The sequence below is a fragment of the Bactrocera oleae genome, chromosome 6 (assembly GCF_042242935.1).
Source record: "Bactrocera oleae isolate idBacOlea1 chromosome 6, idBacOlea1, whole genome shotgun sequence".
NCBI lineage: Eukaryota > Metazoa > Arthropoda > Insecta > Diptera > Tephritidae > Bactrocera > Bactrocera oleae.
Window position 1 is genome coordinate 70,657,758 of NC_091540.1, and position 27,844 is coordinate 70,685,601.

General features: G+C 36.2%; 1 protein-coding gene across 1 annotated transcript in view; it reads left to right on the plus strand.

Annotated features, from left to right (window-relative positions):
- Positions 1–21,235: 21,235 nt before the first annotated feature.
- LOC106618529 (protein rhomboid) overlaps positions 21,236–27,844 on the plus strand; it is a 36,024-nt gene continuing 29,415 nt past the window's right edge. The window contains exon 1 of the mRNA XM_014236316.3: positions 21,236–21,303. The gene's annotated coding sequence lies outside the window, so the exon portion shown is untranslated. The remainder of the gene's footprint in view (positions 21,304–27,844) is intronic.

Here is a 27,844-nt window from a genome sequence, read left to right on the forward strand (position 1 = left end):
CGCGTGTGTGTGAGTGTTGGTATGGACTTCCTTCAATTTGTTTGCGCTTTGTGCTGATGAGTCGACGAATGCCAGCAAGCATTTCCATTTCCATTTTGGCACACGGCGACATGTGCAACACGAAGAATAATTGAATTGCAATTAAAGGATACTTTTGCACCGCTGACAGCGACATGTGGTCGAAGAGTAATAATAACAAAAGCAAGTAGATTACAGAGAAACGCTCGATTGTTGATTGCTTTGCACATATTTATTTACAAAATTTGCACATTTGCACGAAGCAGCGAAGCAACGAAGGAGTGGAGGGTTGGTGCATTCGATGGAGGTAAGGAAGAGACACACTAATCAACCGTATACCATCAGAGGTGCGGAAGGGATGCATGCGTTGAATTTCTTTTGTCGCTTGATTTGGTTTGATATGTATGAGGATGTGTGTGATTCCGCAGAAAACGTAGTATAAACCGATTTTGGCACACTGTTGATTGATTAAGCAGACCAGACAATTTTTGTGCATTTTAAATATTTACACTGTGCCAGGCGTGTAATTTTTGACGATAATTGAAATCCGCGTATATCGTATTAGCAGTTGCTAATAAAAAATCATATTTGTCATGACAATTTTTCTGCCACTAATCCTTCATAATGCCCTAAATTATTACGCACAATAGTGTAACAACGATTTTGTGCAACGTGTGTGGCATGCCACACTAAGAGTGCATTTGCTGTCAACATTGCTGCATTTCAAGCATTGTTTCCTACTTTGCGTGCGAGGAGTTTGTTGTTAACCACTTTTCAATCCCTTGAAATCAACACAATCGGGTTGAATGCCATAATCGATGATTAAACTCAAATTAATCACCCTTAATTTGGAAACGCCGATACGGTCCGGGATAATGAGCTTGTACTGAAACTTGTTACTCCGTGAGACTATTTTTCCCTCGAATGAAGTGAATATTTTGTAAAATAATGCATAATGTAATGTAGTCAGCAATGAAAATCAATATAAGATTTCGTAATGGAAACAGATCCGAAACTTTTTAGAATCATATTTTAACGCATATTACCGAGTGCTTTCCGATAAACACTTTGCCCGTAAGAAAAAACGCAAATTTTGGAAAATGTCTATTTTTAATAATTCGGCTTAGTAGCGGTTTTTGGCCATTCGTACTCCCCCACAAATAGGACAGTCTTAGCCTTCTTCAAAGCAGGTTCGCTGAGTGAAGTTCCCTTGGTCTCTGGTGTATACCAATGGATACATGTCTCTGCTGAGAAGTGGTATTACGGTTGCACTTGTTGACCGGACTGCGCAAACATCGCTCCAGTAGCATTTATTTTTTTGGGTATCCTCTGTGCACCCGGACAATATTGATAGCCACCGTCGAAGAAAAAAGGTTATTGCATACATTATTCAACACAACATCGTCGATGTAGTTGAGCGAATGAAAATACAGCGCTGGTCGGTACTCAACGGCTGAATGGATATAGACTCTGCTTTGAAGGTATTTGAAGTAGTCCCTCGCAAGGTCAAATGTAAGGAACTTGATCCATTTGATACTTTGAATCTTTAAAAAAGAGAATATATTTGGTTCTTCGACTCGGCGGAGCAGGGCAAAGTATTGTTTCTGTTCAAGGGCGTATCTTTATTTCCCGTTATGCAACCGCTTCATCATATCTCTTCATATTTGACGTTGATAATGACGTTGAACACTTCGAGAAACCACTTGAATTGCCGACGAAAATATTACTGAATAGTTGAAGAACTACAGAATGCGAGGTTCATTATTTGGTGAATACAGAAGCACTTTCATCAGAACCTGGATTTAGCTGAGAAAATGACACATTTTGTATGACATGGAGTCTGGTGGCACTTTCTGGTCCAGACCCGAAACGGTTGTTTGACATAAAGAAATAAGAATACTGTAGTCAAAACTGGCATGAGCTCTCTGAGTATAAGTCGTGCTTTCTTTAAAAAGCCTACATCGTAATATCTTTATGAAAAAAAAAATTAATCAATATTTGTAATTAAAAAAATATATACATTTTTATTTACTTATTACTAATGTCTGCATATGCTTCCGGTAAATTGGAGCATTTCAGACTTTATCAGTTTAATTCGTTATTGCAAGTACTAAATTTATAACTGTCTAAGTAATTAGTGTTAAGTGCAAGAAAACATTTTTGAAAACAAAACAAAAAATAAAGGAAACACTGGGTACACATGTATGAACATGACTTCTGCACCCTAGTATTGCACCTTGACTTTTGGTTTATTTTTGGGTCATGTGTGCAGGCGGTTAAGCCACTTTAGGGCACAGCTTCTGACATATACACATACTTATCCATCGAGATAAATGGTTACTTCCGATGTACACGCCGCAACATGCGCCGGCTAGCAGCTAGAGAAACAATGTTTCCGTTCGAAATGATTTGAAAGAATTTGTAACATTTCAAAAATAACAAAAACAACTGGGCAGAAATCACAAGATTGGCGGCTACGGCATTTCTAATTGAAGGAATTCAATGCTTCAGTGCAACTCAATGGAGAATATCAGAATGAATGAAGAATTTAAGAATTTCGAATTTTTTGTTTTTTTTTTTGTATTTCACTAAGATATTTTGTTGAACGCTAGATGCATGTGCATGTAAGCAATGCTGCTGCTGCTGCTGAAGAAAGAATTAAAAATTCTGACGTTCACAATGGCAATGAGGCTGAAGCGTGTCCTTGCATCGTTCCGCCGGATATGCTTACTGCTGTGCAACTAGCTCATGCCCGTACGAGCCTAAAATGCAGGTTTAAGGATTACCAAGCCTACTTTGTGGGCGATTGCATACCATAAGGTGCGTGTATGTCTACGCATCCTTCCTCGGAAGTGTGCGTGCCCTTTCTGCTATGAAGCAATTTATTGGGACCACACACACATAGTACATCTAGCATTCGCATGTGCTCAAATAGTTCCTAACATTACTTTTACTAAACTAACTCGACTTTCAATTGGAATTACGTATCAGCAGCACTTTGACTTAACAAGGACCCCAACACTGCACTTTTGTATGGGCATTACCGCCGACTGGTACCTTTGCCCCGGTTCATCTGTATTTGTTATGTATTGCATTCGACATTTCTGCTTTCCATGGAAATTAATGCCTTTTGACATGGCTGCTGTTGCGCCGACACTGCGCTGCTGCTGTCGGTGCACAGCAGTTCGCTTATGCCATAAAAGGATTTATGTCTGATTTCGTTCTTTGCTGCTGAACAATAATTTACTCCTAACAATAAGTATGAGTAATGTCTAATGATTGAATTGACGGTCGACGATGGTCGGCGGCGGCAGTTGGCAGGGGCTGCTAAATATTTGAACTTTGCCCTATCGTGCGTCGAGTATAATAGTTCCAGTTATGCTTTGAGAGCTCTGGCCTCAAATGTGCGAATGCAAAGCTGCACAATTATCTCCGCGCTATACGCGCCATCACGTCCACCGCTGGGAGAATTGAGTGTTCACTTTCGGTGAAATATCAGCTTCGGGCTCATTTGGAATGATAATGTGTCTATGTGAACGAATATGCTTAATACACATACTCGTTAATAACTGTACTGTTTGCCAGGCATTACTAGATATGTTGTGCTCTGTCTTTTGACATAATGAATTTTGATCGCTGTGCCATTAAATGAACTAATAGTGATTGAAGCTGCATGCAGGTGGGCTAGAAAATCAGCCGTGCTACTCACAATTAAGTCACTCTCGTATTTACAAACATACTTATGTTACAACACGAGCATTAACACCAAGTGCCGTACGCTTCAACGAGTTCTTTTATTTTGCTCGGGTTCCTGGAATCGAATATCCGAACTAATAATTCTCTGTGAATGCACAAACATTTACATATGTGTATATGTTATAATATGTTACATAAAGGTGGGTGGGGAAAGTTGCCAAGAAAATCAAAAAATATACATAAAAAAGTAATAATAATATAGATTTAACGAAAACATTGTATCACCAAATAAAATTTTGCTTCACTAACAAAAAATTGTGCTAATTTTTTGACACTGTCCGGTTTCGAGGTTAAATCTGTTATAGACAACCTAAGCTCTTTGCATTTTATAATGACGTAAAATATTCAAATTGAGACTAGATTGTTAGTTTTGTTATTTCGTTTGTCCCAACTTTTCAGAGTCTTCCGCCGATACGTTGATCTATAAGGGTTTTCTCATTACATCTGAAAAAATGACTCGCAAAAGCCGGATGAAAATTGGAGAGCCTTAAGAAAGGCTGGACTGGAGTGGGTCGTTATGTATCGTTCAACTGGTTGTAAATTATATAAGGAAATTGTATAGACAAGGCTCAACTTCAGTTAGCAAAAGAAAAGCTCAGTTCTTACAGGCTTTTGTCTAAAACAAAGCTTCAATTAAGTTGTCTGCTACTTGTTTTTAAGCTATTTGCTATCGACTTGGATATTGCAAATTTGAACAATTCTAAAGCTTTCTTGTCGTTTGAAAATCTTACAGCCACTTGTTGGTGTACTTGCTTGTCAAGGTTCTTGACTGCTATTTGATGTCATTAACCATGAAATTAAGCTCTTTACTTAAGCCCTTATACCTACATACTTTAGCCTTCAATGGCTCAGCATGCTGGTTTGTTATTTAGTTGAAAGTGTATGAAAGATAAGTGCGTTGTCGGTATGTCTGCCGGAGCATTAATAATGGCGACGACACATCTATTTAATAGCACTCCATTATACAGGGCCCGTCTACGTACATATATGCGATGCTACAAATTTTCACAAATTGTCGTGCAGAGCATTTTGGTAAGCTAAGCATTTGATGGCCATTATGAGTAATGGGAGAATTGCTACCGCTGGCTTCTTGATTATCCGCAATGCAATTATAATTAAATGATGAATTTTCATAAGCAGCGGTACTTCTTAGATTGCTTGTTTCTTGCTCAATTCGAAGTCTTTCAAAGCTGCTAAGCTAAGTAGTTTTGCATGTGTGTTGTTATTTGTTGTAAATAATAAATTAACTTGTATATTAGATACTTAAAAGAAACCAAATTACGAAAACAATGTTAATTGGAAAGATTGCACTACTTTCTTGATTGCTTTTAGGGATTTGAATGTGTTCTTTATTATTACTTCAATGGCTAAATCATTGCAATATTAGGTAGCTCTTTAATAATCTTGATATCCCTTGATACAGAAATCCCCGAAAACCTTCGAAGGATGCGATACAGAATCGGCTATAAAAGAAAAAAAAACACTCGTTTGCTAGATTAAAAATCTCAGAAATTACGGGAAAATCCTAAAAACCTTTCATAACTTCGACATTTTTACATAATTTAATACTTTAAAACGCTGATGAAAACTTTCCAAGGTCGATGTATTATTACCACTTGTTGCATCTAAACGTTGTTGTTGATCATTGAGAACTTTTCCAGCATATTCGGATATACATTGTTTTATCGATCTGAATTAATACGTGACCTTGGACTGGAAGTCTGTACCAAAGGCCAAAAAATTATAATATTTTAGAAACTGTTTTTCTAAAACTCCATTGGCAAAGTCCGAACCACTGAGGCTAGTCTTGATAGAACAATTAAGAGAAATTGCTCGATCCACCATAAAAAAACCTGTCACCGATTGCAGTTAAAAAACGTCTTCTTATTAAAATAAACTAATTTAATTGTTAGATATAGAGATTTCTGGGGTGCGCTTTATTGTCTAATTTCCTAACATTCCAAAATAGTTCTTAAAACACCATAGAACAGTTAAGTGTGTCCTAAATGTTTTCCCTTCATTAAAATTCATCTATCTAAAGTAAACATGTGGCACATCAAGAACCAAGGACGACACATGCCATTTGTCCCAGACCGCATTGTTAACATCGATTGTACTTTTTGTTTTAAGGCGCTGTGCGCACCAAAATTGATTTAGCAATTTCAACGTTAAATCGCCACTTATACACATATATCAAATGGATGCACTTAATTCTATCTAATTATAACACATTTACATGATTTATATGTTTAACACGTAGCACTTACTAAAGGGGCCCACAAACCTCATCGACCGCCCCCCAAAAGTAAGTATAATTAAATGCGCCTTCTCAGCCTTATGATCATCGCTATCCCGAAAAATACATACCTTCATACCATGTGCATTATATTCATACTTTCGCTGCATTCAAAAGGGAGTTTTACACTTTTTAACACATTTTTATCCATGACATGTCAACATTTTAATGCTCTCACACTAAGCGAATTAAATAGCTTGTCTAAAATGACTCGAGAGGTACTAAAGGATCTATCATCTACAGTGCCCACACATGTAAGTTAGCGTCAGTGCGCTCACGCCCACTTCAGAACTCTCTTGCAGCAGCACTGCAACGGTGGCAAGTGATGAGGGTACAAATTAAAATGGTATCCATGGTGTGTGCGCCTGCGGAGTTCGGTTTGCCCTTCACTTCACAACCCCAATCGTCTAGAGGTGGTCACAAACATACTTACATACAATTCGTAAGTGCATGCGGGTGTGAGCATATGTTTGCTACAGCTAGATCTAATAGATATGCTAATGTACTTCTTAATGAATTGCTTTCGAAATTTTTCTTTGAGTTCTCGGCAGAAATTGTAAATAATTTTGTAATGCACCGTTACCTTTTAGGGATTGGGACTAAGAAGTGTATATATATATGTATGTGTGTGCTTTTCAAATGCTAAGTAGGTAATGAGAGCGATCTTTGGTGCAAGATCAAGCACTTAAGTGACGTCAAAAGCTTAAGCCATTAATTCCTTTTTATTTTACTTATACCTTTAAAATCATTTTTACTATGTTATTTCATTCGTACTTTTTTCGCGCTGAAATGTAGCAAAATGTTTTTACTAATTATTGAAATATTTTAAAAATACATGACGGCAGAGTTCAAAGTGGTTCGCAAATTATTAGTATTTTCTCTAACCCTGTAGCTAAGTAATAAGTTTCCGAATCTTTTGTTGGCAAAAGAAAGAAGAAAAAGAGATTGGTGGTCTTAGCTCTAAGCTTAAGTCTTACTATATCGTATTTCAAAATGATTACGTAAAAAGGCAGATTGAATCAGTTGAAAGTAATGCCAGAAAAGGTTGTTTAATTGTAAAAACAACTAAAAGTTTTGTTACGAAATATCATTGAGTTCTTTTATTTGCCATGTATGAAAGCTGTCGAGGACCAAGGATGTTGGAAGAAATATATGGGTTGAAAGTCTCGCTTGATTATGGAAATATCAGTGCGTTTGCAATTACGAAGATCGGACTGTCTTACATCATAGCTATGCCATCTCTAGGCTTAGAAGTTAATGTAGTTCTTCATACAAGTATGTACATCTAAAGTCAGTTGTTTACAAAATCTAAATATGGGTGACCAAGAATCTTCTTTGAATATACAAGTATATAAAACCCAAATGACATAGACAAAGAGTACGAAAATATTTCAATTCAATGAGCAAAATAGTCACAAGACCCTTTTCTAATTAAGAGATTTGTGGATTACGATAAAAGCTCACTTCAATCGCCCAGCAATTGCATGGCATTTAGGACTTACATTTCCTTTCCAATCATAAAAACCATAAAAGTACTTAGCTGTAGTCTTGAAGCTACTGCCGCGCAGATAGCGCCCTTCTAAATCATTTGAAATTCACGTGACACGTGGCTATATTGCCGCAGAAAGAAGCGACATGGGCAATTGCAAAGAGCCAAAGGGGCTTGTCGTAAAGAAGGTATAACATGCGACTTAAGTGTAAAATTGATGCTCTTAAGTGCAGGTGCGCACACACACACACCACACCAATACTTCAGCTCCGACAGATTTTATACCAGCCACACATATAAATATCCGCACACACACACACATCTTGGCGCATAAGGTAGCAACTTAATAGCTTAACCAGACATTTGTGGGCAACATGGCAACACCTATGCAACCCTACGAGTGCATAGCGGGGTTGAGGTTGGGCATGCATTTTGCAGAAGTTTTGCAAAACTACCTGCGGTTAGTGGTTATTGGCACAAGTTGCACATATCGTGCTCTAGATATGTCTGCACGTATGTGCTGCACGAAAGTAGCAATGGAGCGCACCATGGCAATACGATTGATGGCTTAATGTCATGTCTGGTAGTCACTTGTAATGCTGTCTGCACACTCCACTATTTAGTCACCGAGCGGGTGGGTATGTTAGCGTAATATTTTTTGGCTTTTCTCAAGACAAACGGAATAATCTTTGTCGGGTTGATTGAGCAGACCTCTTTACATAGGTTAGAGTGGTCGAAAGTAGTTGCACATTTATGTCGGTGCAAATTGACTATGCGTGCAGTATTGTGGTAAATGGCTGCATGCATTTATATATATGCTATGATAGCGGCCTGCGCAAGAACGCTGGAAATTGGATTGATTTTGAGTTGACACGGGAAGAGTAGAGCTTCTCTCTACTATTGCTCACACTGTTTACACAGCAATCACTTTTGCTTTGGTAAAGCTTTAAATTGCAGCCATTGCGAAGTAAAAACTCGAGTTTATATTAAGAGTTCATTAGAAATATATTAAATATTTTGTGACATTTTAAGTTAATAAACTTCAAACAGCAATGCAACGATGTTGAACTCAATCATCCGCCATGGCTTCCACGGAGCTACCAAAGAATTTGGCTTACACCAATTAAACGCCACCGAGGGAATTATTATTCGATTTGTAACATTATTTTGTATTAATCGAAGAATGTAAACTTACTTTCGATCCCAATCAAAAATATAAAAAATATTCAGTTGGAATCTAAACATTTTTGCTTTAATTACGTTAAAACATAACATAACAAATTGTCTAAAAGTATAAATAACTTTCATTTAAAACAATTATCTTTTATTTGGTTTCTAATATTTATACCCTGAACAGGGTATATTAAGTTTGCCACGAACTTTCTAACACCAAGAAGGAAATGTCGGAGACCCTATAAAATATATACATACAATAAATGTTATCATGATCATGAGTTGATTTAGCCATGACCGTCCGTCTGTATATACGCGAACTAGTCTCTTAGTTTTTAAAATATCGATCTTAAATTTAGCATATGACCGTTTCTCACCAAGAAGCTGCTCATTTGTCGGAATATCCAATATCGTACCACTATAGCATATAGCTGTCATACAAGCTGAACAACCGGAATCAAGTTGTTGTATGGAAAACTTCCTCATTTGACAAGATATCTTCACGAAATTTGGAACGGATCATTATCTAAAGCAATAGTAAAATCTTCGCTGAAATTGTTCAGATCGAATAACTACAACATATTGCTGTCATATAAGGTGAACGATCGGTATGAAGTACTTCTAAGTAACCTTTTGTATTTGTGAAGGGTATTAGAGTTTTAGTGCAACCGAAGTTAACGTTTTTGCTGGTTTTCCATTCAATTTAAATTTCATTACCATTATTTCTTGTCAATGACCACGAAGCCAAAATATTTTAATTTAATATTTGCACAAAACTTTTTTTCCCTCCATGTATATCTTTTTGCAATTCGTCCCAAATGATCTCTTTACTTTTGCGTATTTTTTTTCCGATTTATTACATGTAAGCCAAATATTAAATTTTCTATGCTTTTTGAGCTCATTTTGACACAATTTCGCGCCTCGGCTAAAAGTTTGCCGGCACAGTAAAATCCATTTAAGACTTATCTAGAGTATATTAGCATAAAATTCATAATGCACATGTCGACGCATACGAAATGCAACAACAACAACAACAATAACGACAACGGTGGCAATTGTTGGTATTAAGTAAAAAGTTCCATTTCACTCAGCAGCTGCACTGCTGCCAAAATTTCTGATTTTTGTACAATATGTATGCGGCTTTGCCTTAACACCAGCGTACTGACTGGTGGGAAATATTTCGATTCAAGAGTTTTCATAATTTTTTCAAAATATTCATGAAAATCGTTAAGATCGACGAATTGTGTGGTAATAACGCAATGTCGGTGCAGTTTAAGAAATTTTTTAGTTAGAATTATAAAAATATAAGTATTCTAATTTTTTCCAAAAAGAAATATTAGGTTAAAAGAAGAATCATATGCACTCTGAATTGTACTGATGCCAAATATTGCTGGGAGGACCATGAAAGTTCACGTATTATTAATTTCTAAAATTTTTACCGTAAAGAACTAGAATTCTGTAAAAAAAGTTAAAAAAATACTAGAGCTTTAACGGTAGATTAGTCGAAAAACGCGGCAACGAAGGTCTCAGCATATTCGAGTGCAGTCTGACCAGTAATTTATAAAAAATTCTCACTAGTATTGTCGTCTCGTACTAGTTTTCACTCGCTGACAAAATCCTTTACTGCCACTCACTGCTTACTTATCCGGGTCAATCTTGTAAAAAAAAAAAATAAAACCATATTTTAGTACATTTTCATAGATTGTGGTATTTGTTTTGCTTCAACGTGTGTTTGCCAGTGCAAAGCTACCTTTAGTGCATACGTATATATGTATAAAGCTTTGTTTGAGTTCATCGTTGACTTTGAGTTGACGTCTAATTGTATGAAAACAGTCACATTCGGCGCTGGTTGGCGTGTGGAAGGTATATGCATGCATGTCTAGCGCCTAAAAATAGACTTCCGCTCCGATAAACTTGCCGGCACTGAACACCACGTGCAAAATCTAAGCACATACACACCACACATTCACACACATACATAATTATATTCGTGCAGTAGTGTTTTTTCAATTTCTTCTCACTATTTTTCTTCTAACTTCTACTTCTAACTCTGCGCGCTTATGTTTTACTTGCAACACAGCAATAACATGCAGGTATGTGTTGTGTATGTGTGCGCCGAATGGAAACGAATTTTCGAAAGTTGCCAACGAATATGCTAATTTTCTTAACCCATCGCATTGCATTACCGGCGCTGAGCTGCCAAGTGATTCTTGGCATGTGAAAAATGCGCAAGCAAAGGAAACAAGAGAAACTGCGCTGTATAGATACACAAACACACACACAAACAAAATATTCCACTTCTATTTCTTAATCGTTTATTAGGTTTCGAGCGAACGTTGAAACTCGGCAGGGCCAACTTTTAATTTCTGCGAAAGCGGGCAGCAGGTGCTTCGCAGCTTCAAGTTGTTTGATTCTTCCGACAGTCGGCGCGCAGGAAGTTTACCCTACATATGGCTGCGTCCAAGTGTTGTTGTGTTGTTTAAAGCCTGAAAACTATTTTGAATATTTCGCGATTTAAATGCAAATATGCACGCCAACTCAGACCCGCTGAATAATTCAAGCGCGGATTAAGCGCTTAGTTCGTCGACAATGACTTTACTATATAACAATTTCGGTTGCTTGCTTACTTACTTGCCGTTTGACTAAATGTTGGTGGGAAAGCGCTTAAATGAAGTTGCTGTTATTGTTATTGCTAGGTTCATGAAACTATATGGTAGTTTATAGAGTCGATGTTGTTGATTGTTGTGGTTAGTGAGTGTTTATACACACACAAATCATGCGCTAATTGTGTTTGAAATACATAACGGTATGTTCATAAGGATAACAATATTCCCGTCGGTAAGGCGCTCAGGCGCTTGACACAAGCTGGGATTGACTTCCGTTACATTTTTGAATTTTGCATGCTTCATTCAAATTACCAACCCATGAGTTTTTTCTTCAGATACGAGAGCTAACTCAGTCATATCTAATTTTTTATATATTTTCATATATCAGGAAATGCCATATTTTTCAAGAGATATATAATTGTAGAATAACGGAATAGTGCACTCAAAGCTTTTGCGAGCTTAAATAATTTTGGTTTCTACTCAGGATTTTCCCAAATGTTCACACATACGCTAGGGAAAATACAAGTACCTTGCAGTGCAAAGAACTGGTTCTAGACTACACGCTTTACAACTAGTTTGTACCTAAAACTTAGCTACGCAGCTGACCATACCTTATCCTTACCAATAATTCGAAGTATTTGCGTCGCAATGTGATGAGAGATTTCAACAGTTTTTCAGACAGAGATATACCACGCTCTCATTCGGTCAAATTAATTAAAAGTTCGGTGTAAACCCTGGAACAATCTCAAATTTCCATGAAAAATTGATGGAATTCATATAAGGCGATAAGTCTATTATGTTGCTAAAAATGTTTTTTTTTTTTATTTGTGAAGGGTTTGTACTATACCCTATAAGTATTTGTTTTAGACTAGTACAGTTTCTGGTCAGAAATTCTAGTTGCGAATTATTGTAGTATTATTTCTGTTCCGTTCTACTTGCATATTCCATAGCAGAGTAACCATGATCCTCATGAAAACTTAATTTTCTGTTTAGTAGTTGTATGTTTTACGTTGCATTGCTTTGCTCACTCATTTGCATGTGAAATAAAAGTATGTTTTAGATATTTCATAAAGATTTATGTATACACACATGCATACATATTCACAAGTTATGAAATTTCAGTGTGTACAAGTTCTTTAATGCGAAACGCATACACATACACACGCATTTACTTGCGAAATTTGCATATGTGTGAGTGTGTGTTGTAGAATAACATAATTTGCTCAGCCGACTAGAAAGCATAAGTTTCCCAAATAGGACACTCCGTCAAATGCACAAAGAACTGTGCGCACACACGGATACCGTTACATGCCATAATAAAGCTACAGTACAGGAATTGTCTTTGAATATTTAGGTTCTTTAAAACTCATAAGGACACGACAAAAGGACAAATGTAGAGTCATAAGATCTTCCGGATTGGATAGTACTGTTATAAATGTTTTAATTTGTGGGTTATACCTATCCTTATTGGAAGCCTTTAAGAGAAAGTGAGGCTTAGTTATGTCCCTCTTGTGGTTTACTTTACGGAACGTATACTTTATTTTCCCCTGCTTTAGCCCAGTTTTTTCAAATAATTCAGATTTTTTCAAATTCAAAAATCGGTATCAGAATATTTCAGTACTTATGTCATACTCAATGAGTTTTTACTGTGTAGCATCTTGGATCACCAAAGATTTCATTTCTTTTACTTACTTATCTGATAAAACTTTTCACTGGGCCCACAAACCGAATCGATAACGGTCGAAAGGTTTGGCTGACGACTTTTGCAATGAAACAAATTTGGACAACTTTTTTGCTTGAAAAAAGTGTTTTAGTTCTGTTAATAACGTTAACATCGAAAAAGTTAAAGAAACAGAGCTTGAAAATGGTAGTGTTGGCATCAGACATATAGCAGAGGATCTTAACATCTCTTATAGATTGACACAACGCATTTTGTTTAATGTTTTGGGTATGAAGCGTTCCAATGTTCTGGTCTGGCTTATAGCAAGTGTATGGAAAATTGTACTAAGCGTTAGCAAGCTTGTATTGGCTCAGGAACCTATTTAGAAGGCAACAATCCAAATTTGTATTAAAATACGAGAAAATGTAGTTTATTCGGCCAGTCCGTGTAAAATTATTATTTCAGCATTGAAAAAAATTATTGTAGAAAAAAGGTTTTCTATCTTCTTATAAAATCTTTAGAAAGGCTGATTGTGTAAAAGTGTGTGTGTCAAGAAGGAGCTACCCAAGAATATAAATGAATTCAAGAACCAGTAGTTCAAAAAGTTTGAAGTAAAAGCAATAAGCCGAAGAGAGCATTTAGGAAACACAAAATTGAAATAATTAAATAACTGTGAGCCTCCTTTACAGTTGGCCAAGTGAAAAGCATTTCGCTGCTATTCAATTCAAATTGTATACAATTATTTACATACACATCCATACAAATGTATGTATTTATCATATACATATTTAGTGTAAACGTGTATTCCCTAATTTATTTGCGACAACGCCAGATAGTGAGTAGTCTTGTAATCGCGGCGCGGCGATACATTCGGCTGACATTTTATTGCTTATTTTAATCGCATTAGAAACAGGTTTTTCTACAACCCGTGTCAGAGTCAGAACCAACAAACCAATTACACATGTACATATGTAAACATGCGTGTGTTTGTATGGCTGCCACTGTGCGCTTGTGTATGCTCACTTATTTATTAGTGGGCTTACATTAAAAACGGTACACAACCCTTCCATTGGCACTGCCGAGGAGGGGGACATGCAAGTAAACGATCGGGAAAATAATTTCCCACAATATCCTTTTGTCCTTGCTTGTTGGGTATTCGGCAAATAATTGTGTAATAGCTTCTATTCATGTGGTCATGTTGTTGCTTAACATACACGCTCATATTATACATTATACATATGTATATGTATATGAGCATGTGAGTGTGTTTGTGTGCATTGTTGTAAGTATTTGTGTAATTGTGTATCATTAACGTGTTTATGTTTAAATTGAGGTTTTTGTAATTATGCTGTTTTTATTTGTCTTTCTTCTGTGTTGTGTGGTGGTTGCCGCGGTTTTGGGTGCTAGCATTAGATGCCTCCCATTAGGGAATAACTCTGATCCGAGTAGTGAAAGTAGTTTTTGTAGTAAGGCCACGAAGCTTGATATAAATATTATATAAAATAGAAATATTATACAGGTTAACAAATATTGTTTTGTGCCTCTATTGCTCGGGTGCAAGAAAAATTTTGCATTTGGTCGGATTTAAAACTAGATATAATTTATAAAATATTAATATTTTTATAAATATTTACCGATGACATTTGAGCCCTATAAATGATCCGAATGGGCCAGTTTGATTACTCGTTCGCATAAATGCTTCTAAGATATTTTCGAAGAAACGACAATGGAATAAAATCATTGCTCAAAAAAATTTCTTCAAAAAAATTATTCTTAGGAAATTTTTAATATTAATCGACATCACTTTGTGTTATCATTTCAATCAGCTCAATTAGTTGTTCTTAACCGGTAATTTTCAGCAACTCTACTCTGTAGAATACTTCTCAGCCATGTATGTATGCAACATGACAGTCGTTGTCTACTAGCCACTTTTGTGACTTTTTCGAAGCTTTCGTTTTTCCTACAGGGGTTCATTTACATTTTTTATATTTTTTGTGCTTTCTCATTCATATGTGTAATTATCTTTGAAGCTTCAAAAAAGTTCTCATTGCCAAATTGAACATTGGCTTTGTCCTTTCAGCCAAATTTAATTAACTCGAATGACATTAGATTTTATGTAGGGCAAGAGCTAACTAACTTAATTATGCGTTAGAAAATAAAGGATGGTATTTTCAAAACTTAACAGTCTACACTCTAAGAGTATTTGTATTGGTTATGATATCCTTCCCGACCTTTAAGCCCCTATGTATATTTACTTTATTGCTTTATATCACATAATCTCGCTTCATTCAGCAAACGCAGCACTGCATATGAGCTCGTTTACGTGTGTACTTTGCCTTTGGTCTACCTGCATTTGGGCCGTACAAGTGGCTCAGCGCTCGAGCACCGATTGGGCAAAAACTGGTTGGGCAAGCGGCGTTGAACGAGCACTGATGACCTTAAGTTGGTTTAGGCACTGCGTTGAACGTCCATTGTGTTTGTGGGCTCAGTTGGTTGGTGAATCGTTTTGCCTGCTGTGATTTACCAACGTTTGAGTGTTTGCTATGAAAACGCGTACCTTTCTTTGGCTTTTTTGAGTGGCTTTCTAACGCGGCTTAACTCCACCTACATTGTGTTGGTATACTGTGAGTTTGAGCGATAACTACTGGAGCTCAAGTTTAATTTAATTTAACTTAGATAAAATATTTTTATATTTTAACAATTAATTCTAAGGAAATATTCAATGATTTTAAGCTTCTTATTGCAAAACATTTTTTGGATTTAAGTTATTTTAAAACAATTAAATTGTAAAGAAAGAAACGGGTGCTAGAGGATTTTATTGAGACTTAAACATATTAGTTTTGAGTATTTAATAGAGCATTTGTTTATAAAAGTAGGTTTTTACTCTATCGCTACAAAATAGAAATAGCTTTGACTAGTAGTTAACATACTAACCGGAATAAGTTAAATTCGGTTAAAATTGTATCAGCATAAAAAACGCGATTTTTGTGAATTTAATAAAAAGACTACTGTCTCATAATTATAAGGGAATAATTAAAAATATTTTAAGAATACACTGTGAATTTATGATTTTGAAGAAAAAAATTAAATATTTGTCGTGTTACACGCGATCTCCAATATCGCTAAAAAGTAGGGTCGTCACTGCTGCAGCTATTATGAACTTCTCCGTAGATGAAACCAAAGCAAAATATAATATTCTCTACTAGAAGATATTGTTCGTAAAATGCTCTACAGTCGAAAAAAATTAAAAATTTATCAATAGATGAATTTTACATAAAACGCTGGTTGTTTTTGGCCTGCCGAAATCAGATAAAAAACTGGTTAATTATTGTATGGAGAACTATGTATATGCAGAATATGCCGAAAAAATTTGATAGTGATCGAATCATTTGTCTCCGAGTAATCACTCAAGCAAATCGGAAAATATAGTTTTGAAAAAAACCCGTTTAAAACAAGCTGATAAAGCCGATTGAGCTGAGAAGGCTGTAACTCAAAAACTATTTAAGATATTGATATTGCTTTGAAAGGTGTAACCTATAGAACATTTTTGAAAAAATTCAAAATTTCCTTAAGTCGTCCTCTAATGCCAATTTAGACAAAAAATACACATTGAAATATATTTATATGTCAAATAAAATATTTAATATACCAAAAGTTATTAGTATCGTCTTTTATACTTCTTAGCCCTTTTTAAGTTTATACTTGCATACTAGCTCAAATGTGAATACGAGTGTAGATATGTGTGATGTTCATCTAAGAAATTACATTTACTGGTGTAATTACGCTGCTGCTGCTTTGAGACAACACTGCAGCAGAGCACGTAAAATATATTTACGTTCTTTGTCAACTCTTATACGAAACGGAGAATAATCAGAGAATTTATAAAAATTGGTTTGCTCTCTGGCAACTTGTTCGATGTTGTCACATATACGCAACCGCAACAAGCAACTAAATTTGTTGCAATCAAGCAGACAACATGTTGTAAGCAATTATAGTTGCCTTCAATCTCACACCAGAGAACATAAAATGGTTCTCAAGTTCTCTCAGAGCAAGAAAATCTGCGCCGGCTGAGTCATTCATTTGGTCTCCGGTGTTGGCCAAAGAAGTGAAGAAGTCAGTGTATATTCCTAATTGTAAATGTTGTCCGGCGGCGACTCAGCTGCGAGCACAAATATGTATATGTATATGTTGTTGTTGTTATTGTTGAATTGGCTAAATCTTCATTGTTATGCAGCCGATGTAGCAGACTTTAGTTATTGTTGTCGTTTTATTGTGGTGTTGTTCTTTGATTGCCATACACTGCCGCACGCACACACACAAACTATGCACACATATTTAGATACCTGCAATGTCTTTTACTTCCTCTTGGCCTTTCCGTTTTGCGGCAACGCGACTGTTACTTCACATATGTATGTGTGCATCCCCTTGCCGCTGCACTCGCTCCACACATTGGTGTGGCGTGGCGCGGCATGCCTACGGTGGCGCAGTGCACCGCTCGCTCGCCTGTTTGGTATTCCTTTTGTGCGCGTGCAGTAAAAATGCGATTCGAATATTTTGGCTTTGGCGATGTTTGCCGTTTGCAGCTGCTGCTCCTCCATCCGCTCGCTCGAGCAACTAAAAACAACCGACCGACGGCTGAGCGACTGAACGACGCAGCGACGTTTCGAATTCGGATCCCCCAACCCTCCATGCAGCATGTGCAGCGCTTCCACGTGTGTGTGTGGCTGCGTGAAACAAAGTGCTTACACTCACACCATCATTTCATTGTTGTGGCTCTTCGTGTTCGCCTGCTGTTATTGTTGGACTTACTTGTTTTTGTTTTTGTTATTGCTTTTGCTTTTTTGTATTCTTGTGTTCGGTTGCCTTCATATTCATGCACGTCTTCATCGCCTCCTTTTGGGATTTCGTTTATTTACTGCTTGTTGTAATTCGATTATTGTTGGTGGTTTTTTGTTATTGGCCGTGCCGGATACTTCCGCTAAACTACTTGTGCGCTAAATACGAGAGTCAAAAGAGAATTAAGCAAAATCAACAACAACAACAACAACAACAATAGCGATAGCAGCAGGAGTATTTGCAAAAAAGGCTGTTGTTGCCTTATACACTAATAATATTGCCAACAACGTCATGAATACAATTAGTAACAACAGCAAAAACAGCTATGAGCTCTAATATACGAGTTTGCAAAGGTGGATGTGTGCGTGTTTAAAAAACTAAAAATATTTTGCAAGGAAGCAAAACTCGAAAGCTGAAATTCGAGTAGGAAGGAAGCAAACAAGTAGAGGTGCATGCTAAAATCAAGCAGAAGAAGAAGACACACAACGCAAAAAGCTAGCGGTAAATGAGTAGCAATAGCAACAAAAGTTGCTGCCCCAAGCCATACACGTAGGTGCGTCTGTATATGTAGGGATATGTTGCATTGGCGCAGCACACGCTGGATGTGAGGGGGGTCTCCACTGGTTTCGAAATTAAGGATCATACCTAGCATGCAATTTTGCAGATTTCGATATATTATATCGATATTGCATATGTGGTCGCTAAATTCAATAATCTTTATTAGTCTTTATATTTTTGATCTCTTTCTCAAATTTTCTTAATATTTACAAAAATTTCATGGCTTCTAAATTTTGTGTACACGATAGAGTTGCAAGAACCTCGTGAGAAGGGCTCTGATTTCAACGATGTAATCACATACCAGGGTGCATCGTCAATTATTTACTATTTCCTGCTTAGACTAAAGTGGTATCGAAGCGAGCCTATTGTTGTTGATCATAATTTTCGAAAAACAAGCAATAATTTATAAAAGAAGTTCATTTGAGTATGTAGTTAAAAGAATATGTAGTTAAACGAGTATGTAGCTTGAGTGTCTCAACCCCTCCATACATGCGCCCATGTTTGTGCACCTGCTTAGATATATGGTACACAACGGTCGCTTCACTAAACCAGTCGCTCGTTTATGAGCGCACTGCCTAACTATGTCCGCAAGGATATTTGCCAATTAAGTATGTATGTGTGCACTCATATATTGCGGAATTTGCATGTGCTGTTGCCTGGCAGCTTGTTTTTTGCAACTGCAATTGCTCCGTTAAACGCCACACGACGTGGCGCGAACTCCGGTTTGCCAGTCGTCTGCTCATATTTCATATTTGGCCGTGGCGTGTGGACTATCAAATCTTTCACTTAGTGACTTTTTAGTTTTTAAAATTCGTTTGTGCAACACCTGCGAAGTGGTGATTCGAATAATTTTGCATAAATACCAGTACTCGTCTTGTAAATATTTTGAAAACATTATTGTTCTCCAGATGGCGGAAGATTGAAATAAAGTGGAATTATGGTAGGATCAAACGTTATAAGCACTAACTATTTCACAGAAAGAGCCTTGATATAAGTTAAAAAATTTATAAGAATTTAGAATATTTATTTGTGTTACTCCTCTGAATTTGTAGTGGCTTTAAGAAGTCATAAGGTGTACTTTTTCGATGGCTCCAATACATCTCAACATCATATAATTTATTTATTTCAAGCTTTGCTCTATAAGTAAGTCGAAAGGATCGAGAACCAAATACCGTATCTGATTCAAAGGAAGAGATTTGAATTCGTTTTTAATCGTTTTCTAGTTTTTCGGTTTAGATACAGGAACGACAATATTTAATGTGTCTATTCGAGACTTAGTACGGAGTACTTTGAATCTATGCTGAGCGCTGAATATCGAGCTCTGAGACCTCATCTTTTGATATTTTAGGAATCGAGTTTCTAGTATTTTTTCGCATCGATACCGCCAGTGCTAATAATTAATTTATTCATTAGGAATATAAAATATTGAGAACATATATATTAGTATAAATTGCCATTTTTTCCTTCCTCGCAATACTCTTCCCCTACTCATTGTCCGTCACAAATTGCTGCTTGCGGTACAAGCAATTAATTGCATTATCCTTTGGCCTCTTTCATTCCAATTAACTTCTTTATACAATTGTACAATATATGGGTGTGTGTGTGTTAGCGACAAGGGTATTGTTGAGCCATCTGCCCATCTGCTGCCGACTGTTGGCGTCATCATTGCTGCTGTCGTTGCTTTGTTGCTCTTTAGCTGTTGTCGACATCAAAAGGATGCCACCCAAAAGGGTATCACATTGCAACTTTTCAAGCTGCTTTACTGTCTATTGACTTGTCTGCCTGTGTATACGTCCATATACGTACACACACATACACACATGCCTATGCAGCGTAAACACAGTTGCGCAACACAACATTCACCTGTTTACTTTGGCGCTGCTGGCTTGTAGTTGTTTGTGTTGTTCGTGTGCTTTTTTGCTGCCTTGTGGAGGCAAGGTGCTGTCTGCTTTGGCAACACTCTGCGCGTAACAACTGCAGACGACTGCCGGCGCATTACTTAAGACCGGCTCCGGTCGGCTTGGATGCAGCTCGTTGCCAACACCTTTTGGAGCCCGCCGCCAACCAGTTGTGACTGCATTCGCCAGCTTTTCGGGGCTTCGCAGCTTGGCAAGGCTTTCGATTTCGTTCGTCTGCCACTTGGTTGCATGTCCACTTGCCGGTGCTACGTGCAGGCAGCTTGCAAATTTGCGATTCGGTGTTTTAAAGTAGAATTTCCTGATTCTCGGGCAAGTTTGTGCTGGCTGCTTGCCACGTCTGTCCAACGCCAACAATGCAACAACAGAATGAGCATTAGAATTTTGGCAGGACGGCCAGGAAAATGGGCAAGTGAACAATGAACAACAAAAACGAAATAACAACAGAGTAGCAAAAGGGTCAAGTAATGACTGCAAATGTAAATTTCTCAACTGACTAACGGTCGTCGGTGTAGGGCTGACGTGACGCACCGCCAATCAACTCCGCCAACGGCAGCGCAATGGTGGAAATTTAGTAAATCTATAAAACTAACTGGTCGTTGAAAAAACGAGCTCAGTCGTGAAAGGTACTTGGGAAAAGCGTGTCCGTCTGTCCGCGTTAACAAATACGAAACAAGTGAGTTAGTGTGGAAGAGGAAGAGGAAGAGGAAGAAGGAGAATGACGATAATGCGTAGCGAATAAATGCATTTTAAACAATGCTAGCAAAACGATTGACCGATTGAGCACATTTCGGCGACTGTAACAAAATTGAAAACCTATTATAAGAGAGAGAACCGAAAACTGCCTGTGAGCAACGCAAATGGAAAATCTGTAAATGAGAAACTTAGAGTTGTTGTGTTATTGTGTAGTTGTTGACGCCAACCGGTCTCGACTTGGGTGCGTGCAGTCGCCAATCGTAGCGCGATTTGAGCTTTGTAGTGCTCAACGGTCAGCAGTAAGTGTAAACAAATATGTACTCGTATGTAATTGCATGTTTGCATGAACAGCTGTGACACAATAAAGTGCAGTTATTGCCAAGTTGAAAATATGTAAATGCTTTGCCAAGGCAGCCGAGACAACTTGTGCTTGGCTGAATGCATCGAGAACTGCAAATGTGCCGGCCTTTGGCACTTGGTGTGCGTAATGCCTTCGAAATGCGTTACTTGGCCGCGCAAAAATTTTAAAAATTGCAACAAAACACACAAATGAATTGAAATGAAATGAACACGACGGAAGTGAAAAATAAAATAAAATTAAGTAGATTAAGTGATTTTGAGAGTACTAAAAAAATATAAAACATATAAGAACATTAACATAATAACTATATGCACTATTTATAAAATAAAAATTAATTTTATATTATTTATTTTTAAATAATTGAAGAACATGCAGAAAACATCTGATATTTATTGGATCATTTGTGTCCGAGTAATCACTCAAGTAAATTTGAAAATTATAATTGTGAAAAAAACCTTTTAAAGATAAACTGATAAGCTAATTGAACTATGCGGCCGCCCTTTAGAAGACTGTAACTCAAAAATCTATATTATTTTCGTTTAAAATTTTAGTATTTTATTTTAAAATTTATATTTAAATTTTAACCTCTCGAAATATAAAAAATTACGCTTTTTTTGTTAAATTTTACTGTAGGTATGTAAATCAAATAGGAAAATTGCCAAAAATTTTGATGAAGTAAAGTTGAATTGAAAACAATGGAATTTTTAACCAAAATCAAACGGTCTCCATAATAAGCAATATATTTTAGTGACTTAATAAATATTAATATATTTATACCCTTCACAAATACTAAGTTTCCTTACAAGAACTATATTCCGATCGTTCAATTTGTATGGGAGCTATATGATATATTGAGCTGTTCCGTATTCAAAGAATACATTGTTGTTGTAAATAATAAGTCGTGTAAATTTCGTGAAGATATTTACCTCGTCAAATTAAAAAGTTTCCCATACAAGTACTTGATCCCGATTGTTCAGTTTGTATGGCTTTCCGACAAATGAGCAGCTTCTTAGTGAAAAAAGGACAGGTGCAAAATTTCAGATCGATAGCTTAAAAACTGAGGGACTAGTTTGTATATAGAGACAGACGGACATAGCTAGATAAACTCAGCTCATCATGCTGATAATTTTTGTATATATTTTATAGGGTCTCTGACGTTTCTGTTCAGAGTATAATAATATCAGTTATGAAGATATGCCATTAAGATATTCATAAGTCAGATTCACAGAATTATGTGTGCGTGTGCGAAATAGCGTGACATTTTTCTTGTGGTTGTGAAATGTGCGCACCGAAAGCTCGTACGCGCATCTGTCAACAACATCGCGTGATAACTGATAGATGCAGCATGCCAAATGTTCGAAAAATATGCTACGTATTTAAATGAAATATTCATACAAATATAAGTATGTATGTATGTATGTGAATTCACAACATTTATCTCGTAATCTATATTTATCCACTTGTCACTCGTTAAAAACACTTTCTAGTTCAAACGTTTAAATGAATTAGTCAAAATATTTGGTTTACATATGCGCGATACATAAAAAAAGTATAATAGCAACAAAAAGAACAACCCAAACCGCGTTCGGCGCACTTTTCGAATGGCAATGGCACGTTGTGGCACATCAGGCCACCATGAAATCAGTGGCGGCAACGTCATTTGGCAAGCATTGCCAAATTTGTTAAATAAATGTGTGTGTGTGTGTGTGTACATGTGCCTACATTTGTGGGCAGTGAATTTAATAAAATAATGGGAATGGATAATTAAAACAATATATTATATTTATTTATTAACAAGGTGTTGAAAATTTAGCAGTGTATAAACACAAGTTCTAATTGAATCTAAAATCTGCTAACTAGCCTTTTGATTTAGGCTTTCGATTTTCGAATTCATTCTGTCAAGACCCATTTTTGCTTGTGTTTTTTGCTTTTTTTTGTAAAGCGGGCACGTGTTAATTTTGCTATATACTCGCATTATATACATATGTATATATTCACATAATTATAAAAATAACGAAAGTGTTCAAAAAAAGTTTAAAAAATAAATAATGTAGCTTCTGGTGTGACTGAATGAGAAACTGCCAATAAGTTGATAGGCTTTACATACATACATACATAGATAGGTATATACATAGGTGCACACGTGGGTGGTTAAGTGCATTACGCTGCGATTTTATTTTGTGCAAATGAGCTGGCAACTGAATCGTGAATAAAACCCCAATATGGGGTCCGTCTTGGTCTGATGTTGTTTTGTAAATAAGTATATATACTTACAGACATACGTGCATACATACATCATTTAACATTACGCATATACATAAATTGATATTTGCAATAAAATCTAAAAATATTTATGTGTAAACGAAAAAATATGAATGAATTTCTGCTTTTGCAGAATAACCTGTTCGCGTTTATTAAATAAGGAGCGGAGAGAACAAAAGAGAGAGCAATAGTTTGTGCGAGTTAATAAATATTAACTCAGTTAATAAATATTAATTATTTTATTATTTATAAATATGTTTTTAATACCAGTTGCTAAAGTTGATTGAATTTTATGTCAAATCTCGGTCATTTGGAGACAATTATCTCCAGGCGTTTATACTTTGAAATGGGTTAAAATCTGTCTGTCATTATTTTAAATGTCGTCTAACCGATTTTTGATATAATCGGTCAGCTATTTATACATGTGAAAGAAGTGATTATAGTATTTCAAGGATCCAATATATACTAAATCGTGATCAAATTTTACCCGGACTGTTCTGTGACTGAACTGCGCATGGAAATCGAATCGATAAAAATAAATTTCCTTGATTGTGGATCAATAAGTGTGTTTGGTAGTTGTTTGTTTATTATTTTTACCATGGAAAAACATTAAACAACGCGTTTACATTGAAAAAGTCCAAACAAACAGTGCTTGAAAATCGGTGTGTTGGCATTAGAGAGATAGCAAAGGATCTCAAGATCTCTTATGGATAGACTCAACACATTTTGATTAATTGTTGGGTACTAAGCGTGTCAAGAAAGCAACGTTCTTCTCCATTTTTAAGCCTTTTTATGTTTTCTGATAAATGAAAGCTTTTACAGTAAAACTACACTCAGAGGTTTACCATTTTCTAATAAGGAGGACTGCTGTTCGATTTTGTACGTAGGTCCAAAGGCGAATCGATACTAGTTACCACATAGTGGTATTATAATGGTTCTCGGTTTCGAGTATCTGATAATTTAGGCGTGATCCATTATTATATACTCTTTTCTTGATTCCATTATTATATACTCTTTTCTTGATAGTACGACGTAGAGAAGTTTGTATGTTGCTTTTATCTCTCTCACGAAAATACGAGTATAGCTGTATTATCGGATGCTACTTAGATGCGAGGTTTCAGTAGTATTACGAGAAGTTTTCCTGCAGTACTGTTATACATGAATAACCAGTCATAAAAATAACACTTATATGTGTGAGTACAAAGGTGTACTTGCACTTTCCAAAGCGATGGTGCCTGCTGTGTCGTTTAGGCACAGAGAGCTGCATCATTCATTTTATGAATGAACTCGTTGCTCTCTTGCATCTCTTGTTGAATGAAATTGGCTAAGTTGTTTTTTATTATTATTACAGCTATAGCTTTTGTTGCTGTTATTGCCGCCTTCAACATTGCTCACCGACATGTGCGTTCATGTTTCATCTTGTCAGACACTTTTAGCTAAACTACTTTGTCTTTTGTGGCAATGAGTTCATGTTGTCAGTAAGCATGCCGTGGTTGATATTTTGTTGCAGTCGTTGCTTGCATTTTATTTTGACTCCACCGCTTTATGCTGAACGTGACGCAGTGGTGCCCACAATCGCCGTGTTCCTCTTCATCCTTGAGTTTCGTCGTTGCGCCTTTGTGATGGCAAGCAAGCACTTTTTATTTCCACACACTTACATACTTACATACATATGTTTGAATGGATGTGCTTTCGTGAATGTGTTTCTATGTGTATATAGCCGTGCCTCGCTTGCCCCTCTTCATGCATATGATATTATTGTTGTTGTTATCGTATTATTTACCTTCACATGCTTTTTGTTTGCTTAATAAAACAACAACCGCTATAAAAATATTTTTAATGTGTGGTGCTCTTAATTTTGTAGGTTAAATGAATTTGCTTTATGGATGTGAAACAATAAAAAGCACCGCTTTGATAGCAGCATGTGTAATAACTACAACAACATATCCACGAATATATATGTATATGTATGAAAGTGTGTACGCGTACATGTATGCAATTACATTGCGAAAACTGTTGGTAAGACTAAGGTGATTTGGTTTTATGTAAAACATGTTTCTTTTTCAAGTTTGTTTGGGGTGCAAAATATTTGCGTATATATGTTAGTACAGCCGTTAAAGTTATAAAACTAAACATTTCATTTTACACAATGTCTAAACCACTAGCCTTGTTGTTGCTTCTTTGAATTGTTTCTACATTTGAGGGGTCTTATTAAGGGGCACATCTAAAAAAAAATTATAAAATTATAAAAACAAATCAATTTTCTTCACATGTCGATAGGTTGTACAATACCTTAAAAATTACATACTAAAATTTTTAATAGATATCTCAAACAGTTTTCTATTTCAGCTTTGCAAAGTATAACCGCTCAATTCAATCGGCTCTATCAGTTTGTCTTTAAACGGGTTTTTTTCAAGCTACATTTTTCAAATATGTTTGAGTGATTGCTCCTAGAAATATGATCCGATCACTATCAAATTTTTTCTTCATTTTCTCCATACAATCACTTACTAAATTTTAGATCTGATCAAAAATCGATTTAACTTTCTTTAAAAACGCGTCATTTGGTAAATTTTTGATTATAGAAAATACCTTCTCGTAGAGAATTTTTTTAGATTTCTTTGTCTTTCAGCAACGTCGAAAAACGCGTGTAACTCGAAAAATTTTGGATATTTTTTCTTCAAAAACTTGTTTTCTTAAAATGTCGATAAATATGCTTTTAATAGTTTAAAACAAATAATACAGTAGCCTTTTTTGAATTTAAGTAAAAAACTAGTCGGGTTCAAGAAGGTTAAAATTTAAAAATACTTTCGAGCGAGGCGAGTTTCGAGTTAAAATCGATTTGTTTTTCATATTTATATATATGACTATATAGACCTAACTAAAAGCATGACCTGAAAAATTTAGATTGAAACCAGGTTGGTTTACGAGATATCGACCCCAAACCCAGCCCGCGGATTATAAGGATTTTGTTTGCAAACGGGCAGACGTAATATCCGTGTAATTCAAAACCGGAACTACGGTACATAAACCTGTGTATACTCAATTATTTATTTATTGTTATATTTTAGCTGCTTATATTCATGAATAAGTCAATTAATATGAAAGAGTTCCGATCCGAACTGATTCATAGTACGTGTGTCGACCATTCAAATGGGTTTCCCAACGAACAGTCATATCTGGTTAACGTCATCCACAATGTCACGACATACTTACACACACATATATACAAAGTTTGGCGCAGTGTCGTTGATTTACGAGTTTACATTTGCCATTTACCTCTAATAACTTAACGCTAATGTTTATTTATTTCGGCGTTGTGTTGTACTCGTTTATTAAAAATTGTGGCACATTTATCGGTAAATATTTATTTGCACTGCTGCTTACACACATATACACAGACACTAATGAAGCATACATTTTCGCTATTCATGCCAAGGTGTTCGAACCGCGAAAGTGTTCACACGCCGCCTTTTGTTTTCGCCGGGTCAGCTGTCAATATTACTAATACGCCCCGCATACGTCATCGCCGAACCGGTTATTTGTTCACATTTGCATATGAGCGTTATTCGCTGTTGTTGTTCATTCGATGGCTTATCTCTTGGCAGATTGCACCTTACTCATAGGCCTCACCATCATCATCATCACCTTGTTCAACACAAGCATACGTCGCCGGCATTCCGAAGTGATTCATTTTAGTGAGTGTGCAAATTTCATAATCATAGGCGAGGAAACCGGCACGAACACGAGCACAGAAGCAGGTGTGATTGCATTCCAATTTGAAATTCATTCAAGAATCAGGTATTTTCTCATATCACTCTCACAAAGCTGCTGTGAATAGGTTAGGCGGCTGTTGTTGTGCAGTTGCATGCCTGAAGGCGTCTGCATAGCGCTCAATAAGTAATGATGTGAATGGCATATATTTGTAACAGTTACTTTGTATTGAAAGTAGGGTAATTTATGAGAGTTGTAAATCAGTCAAATTTTGGGGAAAAACATCCCTTTCAATAAAAACGTAAATATAATACTTAACCTAATTCTTTTGCAGTATAGGTATTTGTGTTTGTGGCCTTCAACACCATATTGTTCTGGAAATAGAAAATGTTGCGCAAATCAATCACAAGTGTTATTAGGGAAAATTAAATTCTAAATTGAATTTTGAGGTTTTTCTGCAACTGTGTAACATAAAAATAATGCTCTGAACTTCTAAAACGGGT